Below are 6711 nucleotides of genomic sequence, written 5' to 3' on the forward strand. Positions count from 1 at the left end.
ATTGCCAATGAAAGTCATTTTTTTTTTTTTTTTGAGTTGTAGTCTCACTCTGTCGCCCAGACTGGAGTGCAGTGGCTGCTCCCGGCCACTGCAGCCTCAACCTGCTGGGCTCCAGTGATCCTTCCGCCTCAGCCTTCCGAGTAGCCGGAATTACAGGCGCGCGCTACCACGCCTGGCTAATTTTTTGATTTATTGTAGAGATGAGGTCTCACCTGCCCAGGCAGGTCTTGAACCCGCGGGCTCAGGCAATCCACTCCCTCAGCCTCCCAAAGGTGCGGGATTACAGGCTGAGCCACCAAGCCCGGCTGAAAGTCATTTAAGTTACAGTGTTTAAGTGGAGAAAAAAGGTTACAAAATTGTATATATTATAAAAATTATATACTTATATGAATAGATTAATATTCATGGTGCTTATAACTAGGTGTACAAATATTAATCTTTCTACAATGAACATGATTACTTGGGTAATAAAAATGTTTTATGCAGGAGAAATTAATATTTATAACATAAAGGTCAATCCATTCCCCCTTTTACGTAGTTGACTTAGTCGACTTAAGTTGAAATAGTTTAGAATACAAACAAATTGTTTTAGGTGTCAGGACCTTTAAAGTAAGTCTACACTACCAGTTGTGAAGGACCAGGTTTTCAAAATGTATAATATGCTGCAGATTGACATTTTGTAAAGTAAAAACAAATTATTAGAAAAATTTAAAGTCACACAAAATATACCAAGCTATGTCATCAAACTGCTTAAAAAAATTCTGAACTGACTCAATTTCTGTACCTATTTTGTTGCTGACAGGTAATATCCACAAGTCATGTTTTCAGCACTGAAGTGATTAGGACATCTTTTTGCAGTGGACTAATACCTGGATGAAGTGGGCTGGGTTCTGATATAACATCTTAGACTGTTTTAAAATATAAAACTTAGCCCGGCTCGGTGGCTTAGCCTGTAATCCCACGCCTTTGGGAGGCTGAGGTGAGTGGATTGCCTGAGCCCGCGGGTTTGAGACCTGCCTGGGCAGCTAGACCTCATCTCTACAATAAATCAAAAAATCAGCTGGGTGTGGTAGCGCATGCCTGTAATTCTGGCTACTTGGAAGGCTGAGGTGGAAGGATCGCCGGAGCCCAGCAGGTCGAGGCTGTGGTGGCCGGGAGTGGCCACTGCACTCCAGACTGGGCGACCGAGTGAGACTCCAACTCAAAAAAAAACAAAAAACAAAAAACAAAAAAAAACAAAAACAAAAACAAAACAAAACAAAAATATATATATATAAAACTTTCTCCAACAAATAATATTTGGGCTCTTCTTCTATTACAATTACTATATTTAGTCACCTATAATGTTTTTCTAATGCTAATAGAGATTTTCAATAAAGTCATATATAATTTTAAACCATCAATCATTTTCCAAAAAATCAAATACAATCTCTCATAGTGAAAACCTGATTTCCGAGAGTTAATAATTTTTTGAATTATGAGGTAATAGTAGTCATTAGAGCACATTCCAAGGGGGATGCACCAGGAATATAGACTCTTCTGATTGAAATGTGAGCACTGGAAAATGTACATATTAGTATTGAGAGTTTAAGTTGTCTATTTGCTACCAGATTAAGTGAGAAAAAAAAATGAGACAATGTGCCAGTTCCTTGGCAAACTGAACATAGTCATTTGGGAAAAAAAGATGAGTGAGCCCGTGCCTTTCTACCTGAAGATTGAACCACTGATGTACTTCTGTGGACTAAGGCCAAAGTAGTAAATTATAAACACCTTACTTTATGTTAAGAATAAAAAGAACTTAAGTCCCAAGTGATTTCCTGAAAATGCATGGCCTTGTCTCCAGAAAAAAAGTCTCATATTCTAGTAGATTATTACAAATGCAAAAAACCTGAAAGCACTATGGATCAGAAAGTGAGGATTCCCAATAAATCTTTATACTTATAAAGGTTATGAAAACGCTTCATAATGTTTTTTGATTTGTTGCGAGTTTAATCTACTGGTAGAAAAGTGAAAAAACTATACTTATGTCTTTTATCTAGAGTAGATACACAACAAAAGTTCAATAAGAGTTCAGCTATTCAAGATGCATAAAACAATAAAGTCAAATGCTTCCATCTTAAATTTTATCAAGTGAATGGCTGGAGCTAGATCCAAAACATAATGAAAGAGTGATTCAGTATAAAAGGAAGAGAAGGACTCTAACGCAGGTAAACAAACAAGACAGGCTGAAACCAGAACTAAAAGGAAGCCTAAAGTGAACACTCTCAAGTGGTAAATGAACTTTCTAAAACAGTCAAAAAGAAATAGGGAGATGCAACTTGGTAGACCTGAGGACTTAAAGGGAAAAAAACCTGAAAACTAAAAATGGCGAAATTCAATCCATGTTAAAATTGTGGAGTATTAGTTCTTTCTCTGTACCTCATATAAAACCTTTTTTTAAATTGAGGTATAGCTTTCATACAGTATAATGCATAAATCTTAAATGTGCAGCTTGATAAATTTTACATGTGCATACATTCATGTCCAGCATCCAGATCAAGACACAGAACATTTCCAGTTCTTCTAGTAAATAACTCCCCCTACCCATTGCAAACTGATCCCCACTGATCAGTTTTGTTTTTGATCATTATATAAATGGAACCATACAGGATGTACTCTCTCATGTTCAGCTGTTTTTCACATAACCTTTTATTTTTGAGATTCATTCAAGTTTTTGTTGGCATCAGTAATTTGTTTCTTTTTATTGCCGAGTAGTATTCCATTGAATGAATATACTACAAGTTTGTTTATTCATTTCCTGTTGATGGACACTTGAGTTGTTTCCAGTCCTCTATTACGAACAAAGATGCTATGTATGAGCATTCTTGTATATCTGTTGGTGAACATAAACACTTCATTTCTCTTGGGTACATTTGTAGAACAGAGTAGGTCACAAGGTAGGCAAGTGTTTAACTTTAGTCAATCAGGCCACTTTTCTAAAGTGATTGTATCAATTTACTCTCCTACTGGTAATGTTTGAGAATTCTCATATAAAGTTTGTAAATTCAAAAAAGCTCTGTAGTTGGAGCGCAAGAGTTTTGAGGCGTTTTTAGTTCTTTTCACCTTTAGAGCAGGTGTAACATAAGCAGAATGCTCACATCTCAGGGGATATATAAGATGATTCTGGGATTATGGAAAGAAAATAGCAGAGTTTCTAATTTAATTTCTTATTCTTTTAGCTAAAAAGTAAATTTGACTAATATTTAATATATAAATTGACACTAGTATCTTTATTCAGATGGTTATGTTTATTCACCTTGGGTATGCTGTGATTTACCGTCCTTTGTATGTGTCTGGTTGAGCAGAATTATGGAATATCTACTTCTAGCTCTCACCAAATGAACAAGAGGCTAAAGAGAATCTTGCACAAGGGTAATAAAAGCACAAGAAAACAAGGAAACTGTTGAGCTGACATTTCTATTCCAGAAAATCTCTTTAGAAGTTAAAAACTATGACCATCTGTCTAGTCAGATCTCACAAGAAGCAGGAAAAAAGTATTTCAAAAACTAAGACTTAAAAAATATAGGCTTAATCTATTACTGTTAATGATAGTTTGCCAACAAAAAATTTTAAAACATAAAATACTATTTATATTATGTCATCTCTTTTAATTTTTGTGTTTATTTTATAATGTATATAGTAGTACAAAGTATATATATACATAAAGGAACTTTATTGGTATGGTTCTATATCTCGGTAGATATTTGTATTATATCACTGTATACATTTGTCAAACTCACTGAATGGTACAGTTAAGATAAGTGCATTTCACTCTATCTAAATTTTACTCAAAAGGATAAAAAGGATCCATAAAAAATACTGACCATTGATCAATGGCATGTATGTTTGGAGTGTCTAGGAGTAAATTATAGTGATATCTGCAACTTACTTTGAAATGCATTCGAATAAGATGGACTTCTGTATGGATGAAGGGATGGATACATGAACAGATACATAATAGAGAAGAGTAAAATTTTATTGCAGAATCTAGGTGGTAGACATATGGGTATTCACTGTATAATATCTTACAACTTTTCTATGTGTTTGAAATGTGTAATGATAAAATAATGGAAAAAGTAACAAATCTACTCAAGTTGCAAGTTGATAAATATTAAGAATTAAAAATAATGTAGTGATAAAAGTGAAAGTTAGGAATTCAAAAAGGAAAAAGGGAGAAACATTCAAGCACCATCATTTGGTGCTGTTCCATGCTCTGTATTTGTGAGGTGAGAATCATCCTTATTTTACAGACTGTTTAATTAAAATTTAAATTACAGAACATGCATAAGGTCAGTATGAAAGCCCATCCAAGAGCTGATTCCAACCTGTCCAAATTCTGAATCCTCTTGACCCATATGTCTCACAAGGTGCTGCCTAGTACCAAACATCTTCTCTAAGGCAGGGAAGTTGTTTCTCCATTCCAACAAGGACCAGCTCTGATGGTTAGAAAGCTCCTCCCTACAACATGAACTCTGGAATGTCTCCCTCTTTTCCCTCCTAGGTTTGATTACTTGGGGTCATATAGAATCTAATCCTCACATGATTGTCTTTCATATCAAGTGACAGTATTTGAAATTTGAATAAGGAGGACTTTTTTCCAGTTAGTATTTTATGACACTCTCATCTACAAAACCATCACTAAGTGCAAAATGGGAATAATGCCTTATAAAACTGGGATGAAAATGAGAAAATATGTGAAGTATATAGCACTGTAATCAGGAGTAGAAATTGAAAAATCTTTTTTTTTCCCCCTAGCCTTTGACTTTCTTTGGAAATTGCAACATGCCACTCATGATAAAAATAATACTTCTTTTTTTTTTTTTTTAAGACTCTTGGGTCCTTTCCTTGAGGAGCTCATGTTAAATGTGAAGAGACATATATTCTTTCTTGTACTATTTTATTTTATCTAAACCGAATTTTGTTTCATTTATTTTCCATTTTGCCTTGCTTTGGAATAACTTCTAGGAATTTTATGTACAATTAGATATACAACTAGGACCACTTCTATAGTACTTTTCTGTTTCACAGATTACTACAGGTGGTCAACCTGTGCAAGTAACATGTTAATGAACTTAAGTCTATTTTCTTTTTGACTCTCAGAAGATACTTCTCAAAAGGAACATTTTAAAAAGCTCTTATGTTACAAGGTAATGAACTGGTGGTGATAACCTTTAATTCTATTTTGACTTTGCATATACCTATGTGCCCTAAAACTGTATATTTCTTACTTGACTATATATTCATGGCTTCCCTGAAAGACTCCTAAAGTCACAAATCTTGCAGTTTCAAGTAATTTTGTACTATAGCATAAAAATTAACCAGTTATTCTACCTTGAAAACTTTGCCTTATTTAAGGAAACATACAGTTCAAACATGAAGTTATTTTCACAACCTAATGGAACCTGAATAACACTGTTTTTTCCTCTTGATAGCAGAGGTTGTTAGTGTTGGAAGGGATCCTAGAAATGATTATTTTATAGGTGCAGAAAAGGATATTCAGACAGTTGAAATGATTAGTCCATAGCAGAGCCTGAACCAGACACCAAGTCTTCCAAGTCCTGGTCTAGTGTTCTTTCCATTTTACACTTATGCCAAACCAAATATTAAAAAAGTGATTATGTCCGTCCATTACTTCAACTTCACAAAATTTCAGTCTGGCTACCCATGATGTCACTTCCTTTGTGAATGGGTTTATTTTTTTTCCCCTTGATCTCGCTATCTTCACCTGACTACAATATAACATCTTAGAGCTCACACTATATTTATGCCAATTTTCCCCACGCCTATTTCTGTTCCTCAAGGATACCAATATAGTCACCAAGATACCTTGACCCTCATTTTCACAATATTTATTTCAAGCAATCAACTGCCAATCATTACAAAAACAGAAATTAAGAGATTTATTTTAAAACACAAAGCACACATGGCAGTGTTGTGTGTTTTCCTTACTAAAAGGGCCAAATAAAAATTTTAAACGCTACGCATCACATGCAGATGCTTTCGAGAGAAAGAGCCCAACGACAACCTTGCTATGTAGGAAGAGAGAGCTATTGTGGACGGTAGTGGAAGGCCAAGAATAAGGTTTGGGATCCCACCTAAAACAAACATGGAGGTGGAAAGGCACAAGGAGCTTCCTGGACCCCACCAGTCAGTGCCAGGCTGCAAACGCTCGCTCGGCTATTTGGCGTCGGTTTAGGAGAACGATGGGCACCAGGGACGCATGTACCCCAGGACAGTGACAGGGCAGGCGGGGCACCCGGAATCGCGTTCAGGGAACACTCAACAAGTCTGGAAGGCCAAGAGATGGATGAATGACTGCCAAGAGGCTCCCGTTGGCCTCTGGATGACCATTACCCCTTTCCAGGATTTACTGCCGCCCGCACCCGCTGGCTCGTGGACAGCCATTTGCTCCCCTAGCTGCCCCGACGTTCGCCCGGGACCCTGAGTATCTATCCACGACCCTGCCCGGAGCCGAAGCCTGCACCCAGGCCCGCTTCCCGGCGGCGTGGCTTCCCCGGTCCCCACCGGCTTTTCAGGAGGAAGGCAGCGTCGGGCCTGCGGGGGCCGGACCCGCCTTCGAAAGTGGGCGGCAGGATGGCCGCCCTGGCGGGTGCGTGCGCGACCAGGGACCCCAGCTTCTGGCCCTGGCCCTGTCTCCGCGCGGAGCCCCTC

The sequence above is a fragment of the Carlito syrichta genome, unplaced genomic scaffold, assembly GCF_000164805.1.
Source record: "Carlito syrichta isolate Samal-C Ts95f unplaced genomic scaffold, Tarsius_syrichta-2.0.1 Scaffold305654, whole genome shotgun sequence".
NCBI lineage: Eukaryota > Metazoa > Chordata > Mammalia > Primates > Tarsiidae > Carlito > Carlito syrichta.